The sequence below is a fragment of the Schistocerca nitens genome, chromosome 5 (genome assembly GCF_023898315.1).
Source record: "Schistocerca nitens isolate TAMUIC-IGC-003100 chromosome 5, iqSchNite1.1, whole genome shotgun sequence".
Lineage (NCBI taxonomy): Eukaryota > Metazoa > Arthropoda > Insecta > Orthoptera > Acrididae > Schistocerca > Schistocerca nitens.
In genome coordinates this window covers 570,709,241-570,735,949 of record NC_064618.1, presented here as the reverse complement: position 1 = coordinate 570,735,949, position 26,709 = coordinate 570,709,241, and the positions used below count along the sequence as shown (strand labels likewise).

General features: G+C 41.5%; 1 protein-coding gene across 2 annotated transcripts in view; it reads right to left on the bottom strand.

Annotated features, from left to right (window-relative positions):
- Positions 1-26,709, bottom strand: part of LOC126259634 (UDP-glucosyltransferase 2-like) — a 796,919-nt gene that overhangs the window by 463,934 nt on the left and 306,276 nt on the right. The window lies entirely within an intron of this gene.

Here is a 26,709-nt window from a genome sequence, read left to right as displayed (position 1 = left end):
CACGATACTCCAAATAGAAGAGGACGTAGATGAAGACGGCATGGGTGACATGATACTGCGAAAGAATTTGACAGAGCACTGAAAGAGCTGAGTGGAAACTAGTGGCGTGCGGTGTATTCAGATAAGTGAAGCACTGAATATTATAATTATACTATTAATTACACTTTAATTATGTATTAATTAATTAATTATGGTAATATTATTATTTTAAGTATACTATGGTAAATAAAGAGACAAACTCATCTAGATAGATGTCACAACTGGTAATATTTCGGAGTAATTACAGACTAAATGTTAAAGACTGAAGTCACAAGTGGTAACAGCTTAAATTGAAAGACTAGTTATTGAAATAACAGGATCTAATATTACTGTTTACATTACTATAAGCAAACGTTTATAGAAAATAACTAGTATCTAGCCTTAATCTCTATCCTGGCGCTTTCGTAGACGCCCTCTACAATATGAACGGGATTGAAATTCCATTCTTCTCTCTTGCGAAGCCAAATTTGCTAACCATAGCTTCAAAGAAGTGTTCCTTCTTTCTTAGTTCTGCCAGCAGGCGAGCTTCAATTGAAAGATGAGACAGTCTCTCTTTTCCGTTTGAATTAAGAGAGCAGATTTTGATTCTCGTCACAGATGAAAACGACCGTTTTACTGAAGATCTATTCTCAGGAATTGTTTAGACATCATATTAAACTGCTGAAAACTTTCGTTTGTCATTGATTCAGTGTTGAGTAGTTTTGTAAGTTCACTCTTATATTCTCAAACCCTTTAATGCTGTACACTTCTGAATCGAATGACGTCGGAGAACTTTACATATGCATCTAAGGGACTTCGGAAACTGCTTTCGGCAAATTAGTTAGAGCACTGTCCATAATTTTCATGTGACAATAAATTTTAAAACTTCACTTTTGCATAATTTTGAAATCTTACGTGAAAGTGCATATGAATGTTATCAAACACTTCGCAATACATGCGTTTATAGTTGATATTTTTCCTCTTCGTAAGATCTCTTATATGAGACACGGTTTCTTGGAAAACTTGTTACAGTCGTCACGTAGCGCGACTATGGAGCTGCCAGTTCCTTGGATTTTTTATTCACAGAACAGAATGTAACTTACTTGACTCTGCAATATGTAGCACAACGCATCGTTGAAGATTAATATCTTGACGAATGTGTTCAAGAGAGAAAAAATTTGAAGTATTTTCTTTTTTTTGTTTAATAATCAGTCTTCTGACTGGTTTTATGCGGCCCGCCACGAATTCTTCTCTTGTGCGAACCCCTTCATCTCAGACTACCACTTCCAACCTTCGTCCTCATTTTTTTGTTCGAACCTTCGTCCTCATTTTTTTGCTGAATATATTCCGATCTCTGTCTTCCTCTATAGTTTTTACCTTCTACAGGTCCCTCAAGTTACATGGAAGTTATTGCTTATGTTTCCTTGTTCCTGTCAGTGTTTTCCACATATTCCTTTCTTCCCAGATTCTTCGCAGAACGTCCTCATTCCTTACTTTATCAGTCCACTTAATTTTCCACATTCTTCTGCAGCACCAGATCTTCAATGCTTCGATCCTCTTCTGCTCCTGTTTTCCCACAGTCCATATTTCACTAACATACAATGCTGAGCTTCAAATGTACATACTTAGAATTTTTTTCCTCAAAGTAAGGCACATCTTCCCTTGGCCAGGAATGCCCTCTTTTCAAGTAATAATCTGCTTTTCTGATTTTTACATATTTTTCAAAAATTTTTTCAAATCTGCCTTTGATATTCTCCTTGCTCCGTCAGTCATTGGTTATTTTGCTACCTAGGTAGTAGAATTCCTTAACTTCGTCCACTTTTAGACCATCAATCCTCATGTTAAGTTTCTCGCTGTTCTCGTTTCTGCTACTTCTCATTACTTCCGTATTTCTTCGATATACTCTCAATCCATATTCTGTGCTCATTCCACTCATCCGCTCTCTCCTCTGCATTTAACAGTGGAATTCCCGTTGCACTCTTAATGCTGCCGCCCTTGCTTTTGATTTCACCGAAGCTTGTTTTCACTTCCTCATATGCTGAGTCAGTCCTTCCGGCATCATTTCTTCTTACATTTCCTTACTTCTTCATACAGCCATTTCACATTAGCTTCCCTGCACTTCCGGTTTATTTCATTCCTCAGCGACTTGTATTTCTGTATTTTTGAATTTCCCTGAACATTTCTGTACTTGCTTCTTTGATCGATAAACTGAAGTATATCTGCTGTTACTCATGGTTTCTCCGCAGTTAGCTTTTTTTTTACCTGTGTTTTTGTTTCGAACTTCTCTCACTGTCCTTTTCAGAGAAGTCTATTTCTCCTCAACTGAACTGCCTACTTAAGCATTCCTTATTGCAGTATCTGTAGGCTTAGAGAACTTTCAGCCTATCTCTTCAATCATTAATAAGTCCGTATCTCAATTCTTTGCATGTTGACCCTTCTTGACTAATCTCTTAAACTTCATGCTACTCTTCACCACTACTGTATTGTGATCTGAATTTGTATCTGCTCCTGGGTACACCTTACAATCCAACATCTGTTTATGGAAACTCTGTCTGATAGTGATGTAATCTGAGTGAAATCTTCCCTATCTCCCGGCCTTTTCCAAGTATACCTCTTCCTCTTGTTATTCTTGGGCAGAGTATTTGTTAGTACTAACTGAAACTTATGACAGAACTCAATTGGTCTTTCTAATCTGTCATTCCTAGTAACAAGCCCATATTCTCTGTAACCCTTTCTTCTACTCTTTCCCCTAGAACTGCATTCCAGTCCCTCACGAGTGTTAGATTTTCATCTCTCTTTACTTACTGCATTACCCGTTCAGTATCCTAATATACACTCCTGGAAATGGAAAAAAGAACACATTGACACCGGTGTGTCAGACCCACCATACTTGCTCCGGACACTGCGAGAGGGCTGTACAAGCAATGATCACACGCACGGCACAGCGGACACACCAGGAACCGCGGTGTTGGCCGTCGAATGGCGCTAGCTGCGCAGCATTTGTGCACCGCCGCCGTCAGTGTCAGCCAGTTTGCCGTGGCATACGGAGCTCCATCGCAGTCTTTAACACTGGTAGCATGCCGCGACAGCGTGGACGTGAACCGTATGTGCAGTTGACGGACTTTGAGCGAGGGCGTATAGTGGGCATGCGGGAGGCCGGGTGGACGTACCGCCGAATTGCTCAACACGTGGGGCGTGAGGTCTCCACAGTACATCGATGTTGTCGCCAGTGGTCAGCGGAAGGTGCACGTGCCCGTCGACCTGGGACCGGACCGCAGCGACGCACGGATGCACGCCAAGACCGTAGGATCCTACGCAGTGCCTTAGGGGACCGCACCGCCACTTCCCGGCAAATTAGGGACACTGTTGCTCCTGGGGTATCGGCGAGGACCATTCGCAACCGTCTCCATGAAGCTGGGCTACGGTCCCGCACACCGTTAGGCCGTCTTCCGCTCACGCCCCAACATCGTGCAGCCCGCCTCCAGTGGTGTCGCGACAGGCGTGAATGGAGGGACGAATGGAGACGTGTCGTCTTCAGCGATGAGAGTCGCTTCTGCCTTGGTGCCAATGATGGTCGTATGCGTGTTTGGCGCCGTGCAGGTGAGCGCCACAATCAGGACTGCATACGACCGAGGCACACAGGGCCAACACCCGGCATCACGGTGTGGGGAGCGATCTCCTACACTGGCCGTACACCACTGGTGATCGTCGAGGGGACACTGAATAGTGCACGGTACATCCAAACCGTCATCGAACCCATCTTTCTACCATTCTTAGACCGGCAAGGGAACTTGCTGTTCCAACAGGACAATGCACGTCCGCATGTATCCCGTGCCACCCAACGTGCTCTAGAAGGTGTAAGTCAACTACCCTGGCCAGCAAGATCTCCGGATCTGTCCCCCATTGAGCATGTTTGGGACTGGATGAAGCGTCGTCTCACGCGGTCTGCACGTCCAGCACGAACGCTGGTCCAACTGAGGCGCCAGGTGGAAATGGCATGGCAAGCCGTTCCACAGGACTACATCCAGCATCTCTAGGATCGTCTCCATGGGAGAATAGCAGCCTGCATTGCTGCGAAAGGTGGATATACACTGTACTAGTGCCGACATTGTGCATGCTCTGTTGCCTGTGTCTATGTGCCTGTGGTTCTGTCAGTGTGATCATGTGATGTATCTGACCCCAGGAATGTGTCAATAAAGTTTCCCCTTCCTGGGACAATGAATTCACGGTGTTCTTATTTCAATTTCCAGGAGTGTACTTTCTCTATTTCTTCATCTTCGGCTTGGGGCGTCGGTATGTATACCTCAACTATCGTTGTAGGTGTTGGTTTGCTGTCGATTCTGATGAGAATAACGCTGTCACTGAACCGTTAACAGTAACACACTCTCTGACTACTCCCGTTATACCATTTCCCGCTGCTGTGAATATTACCCGTACTCAACTGACCAGAAATTCTTGTCGTCCATGTATTTCACTTCACCTACCCCAAGTGCATCTAGATCGAGCCTTTGCATTTTCCTTTTCAGATTTTTCTAACCTTCCTAACAAGTTCACACTTCTGACATTCCACGCCTCGAATCGTAGTCTTCTAAAGTGCCAAAAAAACCACCATTGCTAGGTGCTAAAATATGTGATTCAGTTTCTTGAGGAAGTTCTAGCAAGGCACTACATACATTTTAAGTTTAATTCTGTTCCTGCACAAACTGTTCACCAATCTTGATGAGTAATGACATCGCATTGGACAGATGTGTACAAGATAGCGCTGCAACAATATATCCATAAATTTAATAGGTTTTGAAGATCTTGAAAAAAACTGCCATTCTAACAAGCGAATTCAGAAACTATTTTAGGCTCCGGTATTTGGCAAGTGATTTGAGACAAAACGAGATGTAGTACATACACATAACAGTGAAAAAATGTGGCTACAGGATTTGTGACACTGATGGTAGAGTCCCATTCAGACTTCCCGCCATAATCGTCGTGCCGTCAGACGTTTGTGCAACAAATTTTTCATTATATTCCAATTCTGGCAGGAAGTGCTGGATACGTTCTTCAATAGCCTGGACACGTGTGTCACTACTTATACCACAGAACCCCAAGGATCTTTCCTTATCCATCCTTCATATATCTATAGCGCAGGGCAGTAGAAAACTGCGCTTTTTTTTAGCCACGTCGAGGTCTCGTCAGCAGAGATGCCTACAAAAGGGCCATCGACAATTTCCCACTTTATAGCTGAAGAAACGGCAGAACCTACAGCTTGTATTAAAATATTTTGAATTAGAATAAAAATTCCTTTAAAAACAGTAGAGCTTCTATTTGCTTCGCTAAAACAGGCTCATAATCTGCAAATTACTTCAACAATTCCACACAATTTCCCTGATTTATAGAATTTGTTGTTTCATTGTGCTATTGAAAGGCCAACTCCTGTTATCCCGGAAAACACAGTACATGAATAAGCCTTTAAATGATATCCCTGGCCTGCCGCTGTGACGGAGCGGTTCTAGGCGTTTCAGTTCAGAACCGCGCTGCTGCTACGGTCGCAGGTTCGAATCCTGCCTCGGGCATGGATGTGTGTGATGTCCGTAGGTTAGTTAGGATTGAGTGGTTCTAAGTTCTAGGGGACTGATGACCTCAGAAGTTAAGTCCCATAGTGCTCAGAGCCATTTGAACCATTTCATATCCCTGTCCTGCCTCTCACTTTGAATGTGTAGAGACTTTTTTCCTTTAAGCTGACCATCAAACGCAGTTTCTATTCTATTTTCCCCAAAAGCCGACATCCTCCAGTTCTACCTAAGCGTCAGATCTGAAGATATAATAACTGCAATCGCTCAGATGAATAATGATCTGTCTTCAGTAGTGACATGGGCGAAAAACCTGGGGTTAAACTAAATGCAAAAAAGACAAGTAATCTTAATTGGCCATCAGAAATTAATAAGTTCAGATTTCCGCGAACGGCTGCCTCCTATTCTGCTCGACGGTATTCCAATACCATATCAGGAAACAGTTAAAAACCTGGGTGTAACTTTGTAGCCCGCAGCACGTGATCGTGCGGTAGCGTTCTCGCTTCTCACGCCCGGGTTCCCGGGTTCGATTCCCGGCGGGGTCAGGGATTTTCTCTGCCTCGTGATGGCTGGGTGTTGTGTGATGTCCTTAGGTTAGTTAGGTTTAAGTAGTTCTAAGTTCTAGGGGACTGATGACCATAGATGTTTAGTCCCGTAGTGCTCAGAGCCATTTGAACGATTTTTTGTAACTTTGTATGAGCATCTCAACTGGGCGGAGAATACAGTCGCAGTGTGCCGGAAGACGTCCGCTTGTCTCTATGCTCTCAAAAACTTTCGGAACGTATTTCCACAGGACTTGAAACGCCAGCTCGTGCAAGCACTCGTTCTACCGAACCTCCACTATTGTGATGTAATTCAAGAAGGCATGAGTAGTGAAAACAAAAGACGGCTAGAACTAACCATGAATGCCTGCGTGCGTTACACCTGCAACATTCGCCGATATCATCATGTTAGTGCTTGTGGTTGCGGCCGGACAAATTGCGTGACTACCACACTCTATGTCTACTTCACCGACTCCTCGTCGCGCAAGCACCCCAGTACCTTGCTTCTGAGATTAAACACCTTTCATGCCATCATAATCGTAACACGAGGTCACTCTTATTTGGTATCCTGACAGTGCCCAATCACAAAACAAAAACTTTTGCAAACTCCTTCTCAGTTGCCGCTGTCCACCTCTGGAAGAAACTGCCCTTTACCTCGCGCAAAATTCAATCTCATGCTGTTTTTAAGAAGAAGTTGAAGCATTTCCTACTATCATCCTCATAATGTTTTCCACAAAATTAATGTACAAGGCCAATCCTCTCCTCTGTCCCTTCTTCGTCTTCGTCTATCTCTATTAGCCACGCAATCTTCTTTTCCTTAATTATGTTTCATCATGTCTCTATTCTTCTCCTCCCTTCACCATCAGTCTCCCTTATACTCCCTGCTGCTAGCGCTCCTATCTAAAATCTGTCTCTTTCATAATGTCTAATTATAACAGTTTTTATCATCTACGAATATAAACTCTGTACGTATGTATTTTTCCAAGTGTGCCTTTGTAACTGTTTATATCACTTTTACTTGTACTAGATGTAGTTTAATATGCCTACTAAAACATATGAATGTAAAATAAGTAGAGTGCCTGGTTAGATGTAAGAGAGGGCCTGATGGCCCTAATCTTGCCAGGTTAAATAAATCAATAAATAAAAATAAATAAAAGGAGCTGTAACTACAGACGCCCGTAATCGTCAGCAGATAGTCCGTTCTTGTTATCGATTGACGAAACTTCCCAAATGCGTGTACTTAGTTTTGGTCCAATTGTAAGTAGGCTGTTTAGGTTTTTTTATTGGTAACGCCACCTCTGTATGAAAATCACTGGCTGTGCTGTGTGCAGCCTGTGGCTACTTTGCATTGTTGTAATACTCGCCATTGTAGTGTTAGGCAGCTGGCTGCGAACAGCACGTAGCGTTGCGCAGTTGGAGGTGAGCCGCCAGCAGTGGTGGATGTGGGGAGAGAGATGGCGGAGTTTTGAAATTTGTCATGAACTGCTCTATATATATATATATATATATATATATATATATATATATATATATATATATATATATATATAATGATATCAAGGTAAATACATTGTTTGTTCTCTATCAAAATCTTTCATTTGCTAACTATGCCTATCGGTAGTTAGTGCCTTCAGTAGTTTGAATCTTTTATTTAGCTGGCAGTAGTGGCGCTCGCTGTATTGCAGTAGCTTGAGTAGCGAAGATTTTTGTGAGGTAAGTGATTTGTGAAAAGTACAGGTTAATGTTAGTCAGGGCCATTCTTTTGTAGGGAATTTTGAAAGTCAGATTGCGTTGCGCTAAAAAATATTGTGTATCAGGTTAAGCACAGTCGTGTATAAATGTTCAAAGGGGACGTTTCATATGTCGACCCTTAGCCGAGGATACCTCACTGGAATCTTCTGATTTTTTTTTCTTGTAGTTTGTGTAATTAGTGTAGTTTTTGTTTATTGCCAGCGCGTAATTATAGAGAGAATTTCCATTGTAGTTGTAGTTTTTCATTGTTGTACAGTAAAACAGTTGTGACATGCATGTAGATTTGCACCAAGTATTTCGCAGCTGCGCTTGCAATTAAGTAGACACTATTTCCATTGCTATGTTATTTTATTTTGCTCTTCAAATTGTGCTTTTCTGTGTTATCGTGTGAAATATTGTGACATTTATGGCGTGTGAAAAACGTAATACTAGGCTCCAAAGTAAACTGAGAAATGACAGTGAAAACGAAAGCAGTGTGTTAGCGCCACCGAGTAATGAATTAACTGATGTTCAAAGTAGTAATTTGGGAATTGTGCATAGGGAAATGGAGCGGGCGGCAAACAATGGCGTGGACAGTGAAACAATTAGTGAAGAGGGAAGCATTATCGATCGATCGGTCGGCAACAGCTCGCCTCAGGAATCCGAAATGACAGGACACAATTTTGCAAATACTGTAGATTCAGGTTTTGGGTCCTCACCGTTTTCTCAAATAAGTCAAGACACATTTTCTGCTTGTCAAAATGTGAGTGTTTCCGGTGCAAATCCACTGCCGAAAAGCACTGAGGAACGTGTTTCAGACACCAGTGCATTGTTATTACAGTTAATGCAACAAATGGGACAAAGGCTATAAAAGTTAGACACAACGCTTGAACAAAATCAGATACAAATGAAACAAAATCAGAGACAAACACAGCACCAGTTAGACGCAATGGAACAAAATCTTCACACCACGCTTGAACAAACACGTGAAGATTTGACTACTGAGTTACATAAAATCGAATCGAAATGTCAAACAGTCTGTAACGACGTAAAAACACAAATTTGTGAGCATTTTCAACCTATTTTTTCGCGGCATGAAAATGCGTTACAGAATCACGAAGCAGCCATAAAAGAACTGCAAACCATTGTTCATGAAAATCATGAGACCCTGCAAGCTAAAATTGAGTCAGTTGCATCTACCGATTCGGTTATGCAACTTGCAAAAACTCAAGAAAAGTTAAAGGACACAGTAGATACTCTGAAACTTGGTTCAGAAAGACACATGGAGGAAATTAGTTCATTATCAGAGAAAGTAGTTGAACTTTCGGATCAGCTAAATAATTTATCTACGAAGGTAGATGATAATCTGAATGACACAAAACCGGTAGTCTTTAATGACACAGAAGAGAGCGAACAAATTAGGAAACTGAAACAAAATCTGAATCAAATTAATACGCAACACCAAAGAGAAATCCGCGAAGTACAAGATCAGCTGACACAGGTAATACAAGAATTACGTATTTCAGAGGACACTCGCGCCCCAATACGGGATGAGGGACTTAGAAATACGGAAAAGCCGCAAAATAACAACACAGGGCATTTCGGAAGTTATGAAAGAAATTGGCAATGTGCACCGAATTTTGAGATGGAACGGCCGACACGACCTAACAATGACCGATATGCGACTCGCCGACATGATGATTTTGACTATAAGCTGTTCATTACTACACGTAAATTCAAAACATTTAAGAATTCTGGCAACAACATTCATCCACAAGCATGGCTCCATCAATTCTCTCATTGTTTTCCTCCCAACTGGTCGTTAGAACACAGATTAGAATTTATGTGTGGCTACTTAGAGAATGAACCAGCTGTAAGAATGCGATCGGTCATTCACGATTGCCACAGTGAAGGAGAATTTTACCATGCCTTCCTCTCAGCATATTGGTCTCAAGCCACACAAGACCGAGTAAAACATGGCATCATAATGATGAAACATTTCGAACAATCTGAATTCTCCAGGTCACATACGTCACAATTCCGTGACGACAGAAACAATAACTGGACACGACAAGGCTATTCTTACAACGCAAATCGTGACCAAAACAGACATCACCCGTATGACAACCGTTGGCAGAATAATAGTTACAGAGAAAGATCGCATTTCCGTAGTAATGAATATGACAGAGATAACCACATAAACAGACAATATGGGAACCAAAACAATTATTATTACGAGAGACAGAATAACTTTAGACGCAACAGTTCGGCGCACAGTTACGATTCAGGGAGAAATTCTCCACCACGTGACGGACAAGGAAGAAACTACGGAACCTACCGACATGACGACAGACGATATATTCGTAACGACAGACCTGAATTGCATCAGAACTGGCGTGATTTAAACAGGGCAGGGCCTTCTCGTCAGAGTGAATTTGTAGAAGTTAGGTCTCCTAATCCCAATAACGGCACGCGCCAACAAAGAGACAGACAATGACTCGCACAGCAGGCAGCCGCGTGCGCCCGCTGGCTCCGAGAAAAATAACATAAGACGCTAGCCTTGAGAAAAATTTTAGCATTCTTTACCGATGTATAAAACATGACAATTGCTTTTCAGTTGAAAGTCTGCGTACTAGGAAGAGTAAAGGTTTACACCACATTTTACATGTAAAACCGTTTATTGAAAGATAATCTGCTTTTTAACTTTGTCTTTGCCATATAACTTTTCACTTTACATTGCTAGTAAGCTTTGTCAGACTTAGAATCTGTTAACATACAACAATGTTTGAAGTCAAATATCCAGTCTAGAACCTAGGGAACATTTTTAAACAGAAATTACGAATGCATTGTTATTGTGAACAGACGACACAGTGTTATTGTGTGTGTGCATTCTTGCTTGTTTGTTGCACGATTACGTAACGACTATAAGGCTCACATACTTAGAACATATACCGGCACTGCTAATGAGATTTTCATGTAACATTTTGGTTTACTTGAAAAGACATTCTTTATTTGAAGTACTTTCTGTGGGATTAAAGATGAGTTAGCACTTGGTTTCTTTGACAGCTACACAATTATATCACGACGCTACTAATGTGTGACACAATTTACATTGTTGCTTCTGTGCTGTATCTGCTTTATATCTGCACAGTTTTTTTGAATTCTTCTGGAAAGTAAATTACGTTTTAGTAGTAACTTTTGTGGTATAGCTACAATGAGACAGCCTTTTCCGTAGCACAACAATACGTTACAGCACAGTACTTTCCTCATCACGGCAATAAGCGTAATAACTAAGATATTTATACGCGAAGCATTTCACTTTTGTTTATCATGAGGTAAGTACATCGACTTCTGCAGAACTTAGCTTTCGGAGGACGATAACTACGAGACTTCCACAGAGATTATCTTACAACATGACGCACAGTTTAGCGCTACAGTACACGCATTTGAGTGATTAATTTTGTACTTAAAACATTTATTTTTAAAGATATTTGAAGTACAATGATACAAAGGTATTCCGTGATACATTTCATTCCATTGCTGTAATCTGTAACACCTGAGGGTATTATTCATTTATCCTCAGGGGGGTACACGCTTACTTTGTGTACCATGTGTGTGGCAACCACAAGAACCCTAGCTAATGTGGTATTTGCTTATACAACTTTACACATCGGTACCATATTTCTCTAACACACAAATTACACAGCTATCTGATTATTTACCTGAGAGAAACAAACATTTTTTTTACTATATTAGTGACAGATGTTTACATAATTACACAGTTGAATAATTTCACACTTATGAAATTGTATTTTGTCAGTACTTTGTGAACTCTTCATATTTTTTCAGAACCATTGTGGTACTATGAGAGCTTTGAATGATGTATTTGGTATGGGATCATGATTTTAAAGTACGTTTGAGGCAGATGACACTTTTGACATGAGCAGAGAATTTTTTTAGGTTTTGAAATTATTGGAGGAAGCTACGACGATTTTGAGATTTGACTGAGGTGTTATGATGTTATTTTTACGACGACGATGTGTATTATGCTGCTGAGGTATGTTTGTGGTCAAGAAGCTGATGCTATATGAGGAATTTGATTATGCTACAAATTTCATATAATGAAATATTAAAGAAGTGTCGACGAATATATATATGTGTAATAAGGTAAGGAGTAATGAATAGAAGGTAGGGACTCTGACTGGTGAAAAAGGATGTTGTAAACCGAGAATCGTACTTTAAGAGTTATGAAATGTGTGTAAATGCGTGAATGTATCACAATGCCGGCGAAAATTTTTTGGACACTGTTATATTCATACGATTTTGTTTCTACAGATTTGTAACGCAAATTCTTGACCTATGAAATTTTTATATGAGACTATCGCTGTAGCGAAAACTGCTGTCGTAAATATTTCGTTAAGAAAGGTAAGTGACCGTGAAGTAATTCGTTGTGAGCGGCCAGGTGTGTCAGATGCCTGGAGAAAAAGCCATTATTGCGAGCCCTTTTCAGCGGCACAGGTAGAAAAAAAAAGGGAGGCCATTATCCTCGCTATTGATATTCCTTTGTAGAGAGCATCGCAAAAACGACACGGTCGAACTTGAAAACATATGTTGACACTGTGGAGCTCTTAATTTATGATATTTACAGAAATGCCTAATGAAATGACGAGAAATATTTTTACATCTGCACACCTGATTATGACAAGCGTCTTTCTACGAGAGTTGAGAGATTTTCTGTACTACCTTATGAAATGCCCTATGGCTAATGAATGATGTTTCATGCCTTCCTTTGTACATATTTACTCATTTTGTTTAATATCTAGTTTCTAGGTGCATTGCAGCATTGGTTAAAACAAAATTTTATAGATGTACTAATATAAATATTTTCTGTCTACAGATCGAGTAAATAACAATTTTTTCAAAAAAAATGAGGGAGCACAAAAAGACATTTACCTTCACAGGAACTGCAATCATAGTTTTCTTTTCAAGTACTTGTTAATTTCTTTTGTAGAAGAAATTGTGATGCATCACTCTAGTGTTAAGATGTGACATAGGTATTAGACATGGCCATTTTTAGTGTAATACTTTTTCTGCTTGAACTTTGTCATGTTTAGATATAATTTATTGCTTTTGCTTCTGCTGTTTGCCAGGCATAATGTTACTGAATTTGACTTTGTATTACGCTGTTAAGCCAGTTTTACTACTGATTTATTTTTCTTGTTTGCTGCGCATTGCCTCATATTAGTTGTAATGTTGAATTGCTTGGTAATTTAGATTTACTGTAGCTTGCTTTGCCAGCTTGAAATTTTTGTCATTGATGTTTGTGTTACTTGATTTGTGCTGCTGCATTGCCTCGTCCCTTAGTTTAATATCTGAGCTCAGTAGATTTAAGTTAGCTTAAGAGGGGGTAGACTATATAAGAACCTAACTATGGAGAATAGGGAAAGAATGCTTTGAAGGTTATATGAAAACGAATTGGGCCTAAATGAGTATTGTACAATGAGCCATATTTATTTTGAATGAAATATGGTTAGAATACAGAAAAGAGGTACAGATAGGACTTTTTGGGAATAATGATGAACGAAGGGAGATCTCCAAGAACAAAAAAGGTTTTGTTCGCAAAATACTGCAGTACCAAAAGTTACACTGAAAACGAACCCTGTCCTTTCCATTGTGTTATCCCCCTATGTGTTTGTGTACCCTTGTGTATTTCTTTTCTTCCTGTCTCTGTGTACTGTTTCATAGAAATTTTTTTCTGTTCTAGTACTAAGCTACATTCACTATGATGAGGAATACTGTTATCCTCAAATATAACTTGCATTAATAATATGTTATTTTCTTTGTAAAAATGTTTATAGACATTATTTATTCTGGTTTGTTGCTCACATGTGAAGGTGATGTTTCAAAAGTTCTTCTGATCTTTATGTGTTTACTTATGTCATAATTCCTGTAACACTGATGTATATGTTATTTTGATTCTTTTGTAAAGCCTGTACTACAAATGTTATCTGTATTATTATGTTTTTAATGATGTATTTTGTACCTTTGTAAGTGTATTCTTATGCTATAAAATTGTAATTGACACCAGTTCATCAAATTAAGTAACTTGTAAGTTACATTTCACTGCACACGTTTCTGTTGGTCATAGTATATGGACAATATGTGAGAAGTAGGGACTGTTAGTGTTTGCACGTGTGTTAATAATTCAGCAAGGGACTGGTTAACAGCATTGCTGGTTCTCAGGACAATTCAAAAACTTTGTGAGTGCACAAGTGGTGGTTATGGACTTGCTATATTATCCGCAAGACTCTTCAATGGTGATTGTGCACCTGCACAGTCACAACAGATGGCTGCTGGCCATCTCTACAAGGACTAAAGTGGGTCTGCATCTTTGATGATCCATCAATACCATTATTTCTACAAGGACTGCAGTGGGTCTGCACCTCTGGTGGCCCACCAATACCGTAATCTCTACCAGGACTACAGTGGGTCTGCTCTGTGATGACCTACCCACCAATACTCTTCAAGACTTCGACTGACTCCGCTGTGGGTTTGCTCTGTTGTGGCCCATTACCTGTCAGCATGTCAAGAGTCAGCACTGTCTTTCCATTGGAAGGACAACGCTACTTCTTCAAAACTGCATGAAAATTCACTACTTCCTTGTGCATTTTCTTTTACTGCTCAGACTTTGAGAAAAACACTGCAATGTGATGAATGATCAGGACTGTCTTTATGGACTGTGAGAAAATTTTAGCTTTTGACCAATATTGTATCAATAAGTGTGTGCATTTGATTTCTTTGTTATTGTAATTACGATTATGAAAAATTTTAACAAATATGTATTGGCCAGTGCCCAAAAAAATTTGTAAAATTTTTTGTGGGTAGCATGGGGGCTATGTAAGTAGGCTGTTTAGGTTTTTTTATTGGTAACGCCACCTCTGTATGAAAATCACTGGCTGTGCTGTGTGCAGCCTGTGGCTGCTTTGCATTGTTGTAATACTCGCCATTGTAGTGTTAGGCAGCTGGCTGCGAACAGCGTGTAGCGTTGCGCAGTTGGAGGTGAGCCGCCAGCAGTGGTGGATGTGGGGAGAGAGATGGCGGAGTTTTGAAATTTGTCATGAACTGCTCTCTCTCTCTCTCTCTCTCTCTCTCTCTCTCTCTCTCTCTCTCTCTATATATATATATATATATATATATATATATATATATATATATATATATATAATGATATCAAGGTAAATACATTGTTTGTTCTCTATCAAAATCTTTCATTTGCTAACTATGCCTATCGGTAGTTAGTGCCTTCAGTAGTTTGAATCTTTTATTTAGCTGGCAGTAGTGGCGCTCGCTGTATTGCAGTAGCTTGAGTAGCGAAGATTTTTGTGAGGTAAGTGATTTGTGAAAAGTACAGGTTAATGTTAGTCAGGGCCATTCTTTTGTAGGGAATTTTGAAAGTCAGATTGCGTTGCGCTAAAAAATATTGTGTATCAGGTTAAGCACAGTCGTGTATAAATGTTCAAAGGGGACGTTTCATAATCAGTATTTCTATCCGTTCGAAATAATAGACAATTCGAGTAAACCATCGCATTTAGGTCACCACTACCGGCTAGCCCGTCACGTTTGGTATCAATATTATATAGAGAACGTCTAGCGAATTTATTGCTCTTTTGAACCAAGTTCGGTATTTGTGATGTTGGCCGTCCATTTATACTTCTTCATTAAATGTATTAGCAATTGTGAATAAGGGCAACCATCAGCTGCCGAATGGAATGACGAAAACGAATATTTGTGCCCGACCGGGACACGAAGCCGAATTCCCCGCTTATCGCTAGCGGTTGTCTTGCCATCCATATGGCCGGCCGAAGTGGCCGTGCGGTTAAAGGCGCTGCAGTCTGGAACCGCAAGACCGCTACGGTCGCAGGTTCGAATCCTGCCTCGGGCATGGATGTTTGTGATGTCCTTAGGTTAGTTAGGTTTAACTAGTTCTAAGTTCTAGGGGACTAATTCCTCAGCAGTTGAGTCCCATAGTGCTCGGAGCCATTTGAACCATTTTTTTGCCATCCATATGTCGTTAACCACGCGTCTACGACCTGTACTCGTGCGTCAGTTTTGTATATTCCTGCACAGATCAGACCGCTTTCCTGGTATCGGCAGTTATTGGCCGTGACTTATTTCGATTACGACGCTAAGTTCCTTTGGACATGCATGTATGTCCGAAGGCACTGCCGTGACTACAGCCGTTATGAAATACATTAAATAAGGACAACCGTCAGCTCTAGAACGGAATGACGGCGCGGCACAAGTTTTCATTGTCATCATTCCATTCCACAGCAGTGCCCTTTCCTTCGGACATGCATGCATGTCCAAAGGAACTTTGCGTCGTAATCAGAATAACACAGACACTGCAATACCTTATTTATTCCTATGTCCTTCATTTCTGAAAAAGGATAGGCACAAAACAGCTTGGACGAAATCTCTTTTCTAACCCATGTAGACAAAAATTACGGGATAACGATATGCAAATATACACAAGGTAGAGAAGGACAGTGCATTGGCGGAGCTCTCATTTGTACCCAGCTGATTCATGTGAAAAACTTCCTGACGTGATTATGGCCGCACACGGGAATTAACAGACTTTGAACGCGGAATGGTAGTTAGAGCCGGAAGCATGGGATTTTCCATTTCGAAAATCGTTAAGGTATTCGGTATTCTGCGATCCACAGTGTCAAGAATATTTCAAGAATAACAAATTCAGGCAGAACTTCTCACCACGGAAACGCAGTGGCCGGCTGCCTTTTCTTAAGGCCCGAAAGCAGCGGCGTTTGCGTAGAGTTGTCAGTGCTAACAGACAAGCAACACTGCATGGAATAACAGCAGAAATGATTTGGGACATACGACGAACGTATCCGTTAAGACAACACGGTGAAATTTGGCGTTAATGGGCTATGGCAGCAAACGACCGCGCGAGCATTTGCCGACAGCACGACATCGCTTGTGGCGCCTCTCCTGGACTCGTGGCCATGTCGGTTGGACCCTAGACGACTGGAAAACCGTGGCCTGGCCAGATGAGTTCCGATTTCAGTTGTTAAGAGCTGATGGTATGATTCGAGTGAGGCGCAGACCTCAAGAAGCCGAGGGCCCAAGTTGTCAACAAGGTATTGTGCAAGCTGGTGGTAGCTCCATAATTGTCTAGGCTGTGTTTACATAGAATCGACGGCTCATATGGTCCACCTGAACCTGTCATTGACTGTAAATGGTTATGTTAGACTGCTTGGGGACCATTTGCAGCGTTTAATGAGCGTCATGATCCCATGACATTGCGCAACGTCACTGGGCAACAATTGTTTGCGACTGGTTTGAAGAACATTCTCGACTATTCCAGCGAATGATTTGACCATCCACACCGCCTGATATGAATTCCATTGAACACATATGGGGCGTAGTCGAGGGGCCAGTTCGTGCACAAAAATCTGCACAGGCGACGTTCCACAGTTTGGATGACTTTAGAGGCAGCGTGGTTCAGTAGTTCTTCAGGGGCATTCCAACCGCATGTTCAGTCTGTGCCACGACGAGTTGCAACACTATCCCGACAAAAGGAGATTCAGGACGATATTAGCAGTTATCCCATGACTTTTGTCACCTTAGTGTATATTACTACATACTACATGGCATCCTGACTCCTCGACACCCTTTTGTACACATTCGGCAAACACGCAAACTGATCATTACAATATTTTACTACTATTTATACACTCCATTACTCTGTCTTATATGTCCATCTAAAGCTGGCATCGGTGGTAGCTTATAGGCAGGCACACTGCTCGTGGATCAACAGAGGTCTGCGTCTCTCGGTGCCGGAAGCTAACTTCCGTTTTAGCAGGGAACGCGGTCACTGCGGATGACCAGCACAGCTGTGCGCGCAACTCTCACGCTGCTCAGCTAAGCTACACGAACGTTTCTTCGGCTAAGCTCGCTTACGCTATCAATAATGTAAATTAATGATCGTGTAAATTCTGTATGTTTCGAAGAAAGAGTTTTATCTAGATACTGTTCAATAAATGTGTGGTAAAATACAGGGAGCGAAAGGCTATTTACAATTTGTACAGAAACCATATGGCAGTTATAAGAGTCGAGGGACATTAAAGAGAAACAGTGGTTGGGAAGGGAGTGAGACAGGGGTGTAACCTCTCCCCGATCTAATTCAATCTGTATACCGAGCAAGCAGTAAAGGAAACAAAAGAAAATTTCAGAGTAGGTATTAAAATCCATGGAGAAGAAATAAAAATTTTAAGGTTCGCCGATGACATTGTAAGCAAAGGACTTGGAAGAGCAGTTGAACGGAATGGACAGTGTCTTGAAAGGAGGATATAAGACGAACATCAACAAAAGCAAAACCAGGATAATGGAATGTAGTCGACTTAACTCAGGTGATGCTGTGGGAATTAGATTAGGAAATGAGACACTTAAAGTAGTATAGGAGTTTTGCTATTTGGGGAGCAAAATAACTGATGATGGTCGAAGTAGAGGGGATATAAAATGTAGACTAGCAATGGCAAGGAAAGCGTTTCTGAAGAAGAGGAATTTGTTAACTTCCAGTATAGATTTAAGTGTCAGGAAGTCGTTTCTGAAAGTATTTGTATGGAGTGTAGCCATGTATGGAAGTGAAACATGGACGATAAATAGTTTGGACAAGAAGAGAATAGAAGCTGTTGAAATGTGGTGCTACAGAAGAATGCTGAAGATTAGATGGGTAGATCACATAACTAATGAGGAGGTACTGAATAGAATTGGGGAGAAGAGGAGTTTGTTGCACAACTTGACTAGAAGAAGGGATCAGTTGTTAGGACATGTTCTGAGGCATCAATGGATCACCAATTTAGTAATGGAGGCCAGCGTGGAGGGTAAAAATCGTAGAGGGGGACCAAGAGATGAATACACTAAGCAGGTTCAGAAGGATGTAGGCTCCAGTACGTACTGGGAGATGAAGCAGCTTGCACAGGATAGAGTATCATGGAGAGCTGCATCAAACCAGTCTCAGGACTGAAGAACACAGCAACAACAACAAATGTGTGGTAATAATTACATAACATATCTCTGCAGTAATTACAACCGAAGCAGTCCTTCAGTTACTACCCCTGAATGCACGCCAGGAGTAGACGAGATTCCGTCAGAAGTACTGATAGGCTTTGGGAGAGCCAGATGAAACAAAAGTTTCGCATGTAGTGCGCAAAATGTATGAGACAAGTGAAATACCGCGAGACTTCATGAAGAATGTAATAATTCCATTCCCAAAGAAAGCAGGTGCTGACAGGGTGAATATTATGGAAATATCAGTTCACGGCTGTAAAGTACTAACATGAATTCTTTATGGAAGAGTGGTAAAACTCGTATAAACCAGTATCGGTGAAGATCACTTTGGATTCCGGAGAAATATAGGAACATTTCAGGCAATACTGACGTTACGACTTATCTTACAAAATAGATTAACGAAATGCAAACCTGACTGGAATACTGTCTTTGAAACAAAGAGAGCGAAAGGGTATTTACAGCTTATACAGAAACCAGACGTCAATTATAAGAGTCGAGAAGCGTGAAAGGGAAGCTGTGGTTGAGAATGGAGTTAGACAGTGTTGTAACCTATGGAAGATGTAACACAGTATGTACATTGAACAAGCAATAAAGGAAACGAAGGGAAAAATTGGAGTAGGAATTAAGTTCAGGGTGAAGAAATAAAAACTTTGATGTTTGCGGACGAGATTGTAATTTTGTCAGTCAGCAAAGGACTTGGAACATCAGTTGAACGGAATGGACACTGTCTTGAAAGGAAGATGTAAAATTAACGAAAGCTAAACAAGGATAATGGAATGCAGTCGAATTAAGTCATTTCATGCTAATGAAACTGGATGAAGAAGCTAGACAAACTATTAGATGAGTTTTGTTATTATTTGGGCAGCAAAATGACTGATGGGGGCCGAAGGAGAGAAGATATAAAATTTAGACTGGCAATAGCAAGAAAGGCATTTTTGAAGAAGAGAAATGTATGAAAATCGAATAGAAATTTAAGTGTTAGGAAGTCTTTTCTGAAAATATTTGTAATGAGTGTGGCCATGTATGGAAGTGAATCATGGTTGACAGGCAGTTTAGACAAGATCAGAATTGAAGCTTTGAAAGTGGTGCTGCAGAAGACTGCTGAAGTTCAGATGGGTTGACCACGTGAGTGATGTGGAAGTATTGGTCATAATTCGGGAGAGAGAAATTTGTGGCACAACCTGTCTAGAAGAAGTGATCGGTTCACTATATAGGAGCGAAGTGATGGGGGTAAAAATCGTAGACCAAGAGAATGAATACAGCAAGCACATTCAGAAGGATGTAAGTTTCAGTAATTATTCGGAGATGAAGAGGCTTGCACAGGATAGAGGCCGGCCGGAGTGGGCGAGCGGTTCTAGGCGCTTCAGTCTGGAAGCGCGAGACCGCTACGGTCGCAGGTTCGAATCCTGCCTCGGGCATGGATGTTTGTGATGTCCTTAGGTTAGTTAGGTTTAAGTAGTTCTAAGTTCTAGGGGACTGATGTCCGCAGATATTAAGTCCCATAGTGCTCAGAGCCATTTGAACCATTTGAACAGGATAGAGTACGATAGAGAGCTGCGTCAACCAGTCTTCGGACTGAAGACAACAACAACAACTAGGGCGGTGCCCTGCGCCATTTTGTTTAGGCACAGCACTGTGGCGTAGGGATTTAAAAATTTCTCAGGACTGCTGGCATGTAACTGCAAATAAATGGGAAACTAATTTCGTAACTATGTATTTTAACGACGATAATGAAAACTTTCTGACTGCGTCACGACTAAAATCATTTCTTGACACAGCATTCGTAGGCAGTAGCGTATTGTGCACTGATTGTAGAAAGAGCTGCCTTTTGGGCTTTAAACCACGTCCATCGTTTCCACGAGGGTTGTTGAACGCCGCCTCTCTTCTGTGCAACGGCTCTAGTACTCCTACATGGCGCTGACGTGTGCAGGAAAAAAGACGAGAGAATGTAATCGCCCTTGATGTCACCAGCAATCGCGGAAGACTCAATGGAGTGCAACGAAATGTTTGGAAAAAAGGAGAAAAAAGTCCCCCGAGTTCTCGAAGCATCTGCGTAACTCTAAATATTGGTGTTAGCGTCTACAAAAGCGGACGCGTCCATTCATTTGCGCTCTGGCTGAGCGGCGGAACGTGCCTGGTCGGGGTCCGGCGGCCTAATGAATGGATGGGCGTGGCCGGCGGCTCGGAATACGGCCCAGCGGTACGGTCGACCTAGTCAGCGCCGGGGCCTGCGGGGGGTGAGGGGTTGGGCGCGCTTCGGGGGTAGCGGAGCACTGGGCCGCGGGGCGTAACTCACTCGCGCTCCGCTGCGCCACCTCGCCGCCCCCGCAGTTTAACATTCACGCTTCATAAAGCCTATACGCTATACTTTCACCCCTGCTACCTTCCGATGCCGGTCATTGTAGCAGCGGGCATCCCGTCCACCCCAGGTCTGCACCACCTGCAATATACTTTATTCCTTTTGCTCTCGGCAGTTCTTTAATTATAGGTCAAATACAAAGGGAATGTTGTCGACACTTACAATCTAAGGTCGGAAAAAAAACCTTACGTTTTTTATTACGCTAAACCTGTGTCTGATGTGGACACACTTGGTTTATGAGGCGATATGCCGAGGCAGATCTCATTCCGCCATTCATTGTGCTGCTGACACTCAATAAAAATATCGCTACGAATTTATGTTACTAACCAAGTTTCATATAATTACTGACCGAATTTAAAAATTTAAAATGCTGATTAAGGGGTGTAGTATTATGTTAAAAGTTTAACACAATAAAGGAAGTATTACAGTTAGACACAGTGTGTTTCTCTTGAGGCAGCATAACTGATGGCCCGCAAATGCCTGGAATGTACACTATGGCCATTAAAATTGATACACCACGAAGATGACGTGCTACAGACGCGAAATTTAACCGACAGGAAGAAGATGCTGTGATATGCAAACGATTAGCTTGTCAGAGCATTCACACAAGGTTGGCGCCGGTGGCGATGCCTACAAAGTGCTGACATGATGAAAGTTTCCAAATATGGTTGAAATGGCTCTGAGCACTATGGGACTTAAATTCTGAGGTCATCAGTCCTCTAGAACTTAGAACTACTGAAACCTAACTAACCTAAGGACATCACACACATTCATGACCGAGGCAGGATTCGAACCTGCGACCGTAGCGGACGCTCGGTTCCAGACTGTAGCGCCTAGAACCGCACGGCCACTCCGGCCGGCTGGAAGCGTGTATTCGTCATCGCCACACTGGCGTATCACCCGGCGTGATGGTATGAGGTGCCATTGGTTACACGTCTTGGTCACCTCTTGTTTGCACTGACGGCACTTTAAACAGTGGACCTTACGTTTCAGATGTGTTACGACCCGTGGCTCTACCCTTCATTCGATCCCTGCAAAACCCTACATTTCTGCAGGATAATGCACGACGCATGTACAGGTCCTGTACGGGCCTTTCTGGATGCAGAAATTGTTCGACTGCTGCCCTGGCCAGCACATTCTCCGGATCTCTCACCAACTGAAAACGTCTGGTCAATGGTGGCCGAGCAACTGGCTTGTCACAATACGCCAGTCACTACTCTTGACGAACTGTGGTATCGTGTTGAAGCTGCATGTGCAGCTGTACCTGTGCACGCCATCCAAGCTCTGTTTGACTCAATGCCCGTGCGTATCAAGGCCGTTATTACGGCCAGAGGTGGTTGTTCTGGGTACTGATTTCTCAGGATCTATACACCCAAATTGAATGAAAACGTAATCACAAGTCAGTTCTAGTATAATATATTTGTCGAATGAATACCCGTTTATCTTTTGCATTTCTTTTTGGTGTAGCAATTTTAATGGCCATTAGTGTATTTATCCAGAATTTGTCAGTGACAGCACTTACCGGCTTCCAACAACCTTTAAACATAATTTCATACGTTTTAGAAACTTTTCTCGCTGATAACCCTGCCTCCCCCACTCATAAAGGGATGAAATGAAGAACGTATATTGCTTCCTATATTTTCGCTGTTCATGCGTAAAACTTCAGTACCAGACATGACATTTTAATTTATTACTTCCCCATTCCTAACCCTATTCGCAACAAATTTTTCTCACTATATCCACATACATCACTGAACTTACGGTACCTGCAGAACTACGTCATTGTCCGACACGTAGTTCAGGACATACCATGTCATAAACATTAAGACGAATGGAAAGCTAGCTTTCGCTTAAAGCGGAGCGCAAATTACCCACTCATCCAGTGCTCTATAATGCGAATAGTCGGCCATTTCGAACTAGTTTTAAACATAATTCCAAACCGTTTCTTTTTTTTCGGTTACACCGTTAAATCAAACATTTAACACATTAACTGACTCGTAAAATTATGAGAAGTTTGAAGCTGTCTTACACATGCGATTTCGATTCTTTACACAAATTACGAGTTAACTGGTAATTACGTAAATCATCTACATTACATTAAATTAATACTTTTTCCATAGATAATGAATAAGGCATTTCGTAATGATGTGGAACGTGTCAGTTTGATGTAAGTTTTCTTTACACAACTTTTTTAAAAATTTATTTGATTTTACAGTTACTACTTCATATCTAATGCTTGAACACTCGTATTAAAAATTGAATGTAGGTCTGATGCAAATATATTGAACAGCAGTGGTGACAACTACGAGCCTTTTGTAACCCTTTACCTGTTCTCCTTGACCCAACTGTTTCTTGCAATGATCAGGCTTCTTTCGATCAACAAGAGGTGCATTTCATCAGATTCGCGCTCAGCACTGATGCTATTAAAATATTACAACGTCAACAGTACCAAAAATTATATAATTTACTGCATTATAAAAATAGTTCAGGAGAATTGCCGCCTAAATAACACTACCATCATGTTTTGAATGTTGGTGCACAGTGCAATAAAGGGAAATGAAGAAATAGGTACTCTGACCAAGAAGGCTGCGTACACTGGTCCAATGAATGCAGTGTTATCTAATCTCCCCTCACATCCTTCATACTAAAATTGCAGGTGCAGCAGAAACTTTATAGAAACAATGAATGACTCGACTCAGATTGAATCTCGGGAAATTCCGGCAAAATCTCTGCCTGTTAAACTTGATCACATCTTATTCATGTGATCGTGGCAACGAGGAGGAAGTTAATCGCATCTTTTCTGGGGCGGCAGAAGATTTCAAGAAACTACGAAACTAGTTCATCATCTGATACCTACAGGCAATGCTTTACAACAAACACTGACACTGTTTTATCGACAGAGGACATAAAAATGTCTAAACGCCTATATGATTTTGTAACAGAAGGACAAATAAGAATATAGGAAAAATGTTATTTCAATTTTTCCCATGTGTAACAGTTGTGATACTAAATGTGACACTTCTGTCACTAAATGTAACTGGGTTTTCTCTTTTGATGCTGTCAATTGTCATGATGAGCATTCTAAAGTATTCTGTCAGGGTGAAAATATTAAATAAATTAACTTTTCTCTCTTAACAACATGTAGGCAGGGTGGGTTCTTCCTTGGCTCGGGTATGAGGTCGAATGAAACATCATTTTTACATAAGATAACTTTTATTGAAGATTTGTACAACTGTATCTTACTGAATGTTCTGGTTCGGAGAGCGGCAGCTGTGTCGTTTGTGAAGTCTTCTGCTGCGGCAGCGGCGGCGGTGGCGGCTGATTACGCGTAGCGGTGTGTATCTCGTGTCGCCGTCTCGCCCAGTTGACTGGAGACGCGCAGCGCGAGGTGGCCCGTTTAATTATTGCGAGCGAAGTCGTGCATCGGATGGTGATACCTTGGATGTGGCGTCCCAGTGTTTCTCTTCTCTAAGCGGCCGCGTCTGTTGTGCGTCGACCAGCGGAGCGGCGCGGCGGGGCAAGGCCAGTGTCCCGGACTCGAACCACGGACTCCCGCTTGCCAGTCTTCGGCTGTCAGGTCTTCATCCCAGCTCACAGGTGACTGCTGAGGTGAGGCCGTCTCCTTCCCGTCCTCACGAGTCACCCGGGTACTTCTGTCTTCTGGCGCCGCGGCTGCTGCTTGCTATTCCATTACAGCGGCGGACTTGGTGCGTCTGTGCATGATGCAGTCTCTTCTAGCATGACGGTCTTCAGCACCGAAACTGACTGAAAACTTCTTCGTCTTCTTCGTCTCTCCTCTCCGTCTCCGTCTGTCTGGCCCACTGCGTCTCGCGTATTTATTCACTTCAATTTACTGGAGGTGAACGACTTTACGGTCATTGCCTCTTTTGTCACGTTGAGAAGCTCCTCGAAGAATCTTCTTAACGTCGGTCATTGGCTCTTGGAATGTAGGCGAGGGCCTTTGATCACACGTGACGACTGAGAAACACGTGAGCCGGTCATTGCCTCTTCTGTCACGTTGAAAAGCTTCTCGAAGAATCTTCTTAACGTCGGTCATTGGCTCTTGGGATGTAGGCGAGGGCCTTTGCTCACATCCGACAACTGAGAAACACGTGAGCCGGTCGGGCGATGCCCTGACGGCTGAATCGACAGCGCCCGCTTATGTGGAACTTGCTGACTTCACGGTCATTGTCTCTTCTGTTCTGCTGTTCTGCCCGCTGTTTGCGAGTATGTAACTCTCTAAACTAAACCAAGTGTTTCATTTATATTCTAATTTCTAGTTCACTTTGATTTCACTAATTTATTTACTTAAGTACCACTCAACATTCCTCCACCCTTCGGAGAAATTCGCCCTCGAATTTACCACTCAACATTCCTCCACTCTTCACACGGCACGAGCACTAACACAAGCAATGAAAACTCTCGACTTAGAAGATTACACACACTTCATATTAAGTATGTTGAAAATACTTTATCACTTTACAAAAGCACTGTACGGTCATGAATCACATAGTTCACACATAAATGGTTGTAATAAGTGTAACAAATCATGATGACAATAAATAAACAAAAATAGATTATTCACTTAGAAAATTACATAGCAACACCTGTTTAATGTACCCTATATTAATGCAAGAATATCTATTCTACAGTATTGTTTACTTTAACATAAGACTGTTTAGTAAAGAGTGAAGTACAATAAACAAAATTAATACAGTAATGCTCAAAAGTAACTACTGAAGTACACCAGTTAAGAGTGTGGTATCCAGTTAACAGGGATTTGATGAAGTGGTATATTATTATTTGGCTTATTTTTTCGTCTTAAATAATAGAAAACTGTACAAAGCAGAAACACCAACACAAAGGTTCCAGATATACCTGTTCCTAGCATTATAATTTTAGTTTTGTGTTCACTTTTTAATTTTAAGACATGTTGCATCATAACAATGGCATCAATTTTGCCTTGCTGTGCCAGTTTATGAACGTATTTAATGACTTCAGAAGGGAACTGTCAATGGAGTAATTGAAGTAGGACAGGTTTTGTGTAGGAAATGCTTGCATGGCGTTTTCTGAAAAAGCAAACAACATGGTTATGAACCTACTAACCTAGTAAAAAGAAAAACAAAGAAAAGAAGGAATACATTGTTAACTACAAGATCTACATGTCTACATGATATTATAGTAAATGAACTGACATGATCAGTAGTGTCAGCTCTCGTTTCATATTAATGAATGTGTTTAAATATATCTTAGATCATTGAGTTTATTCCAGGTTAAATGAAAATCATGATCGTCGTTTCCACGATTTCATATTCTTATTTGATAGGACCTATATCGTTGCGAACGGTATAGTCTATCGATCGCATTCGCTAAATAAGCCTTTGTGACATTATGTCACTGAGTTAGAGCG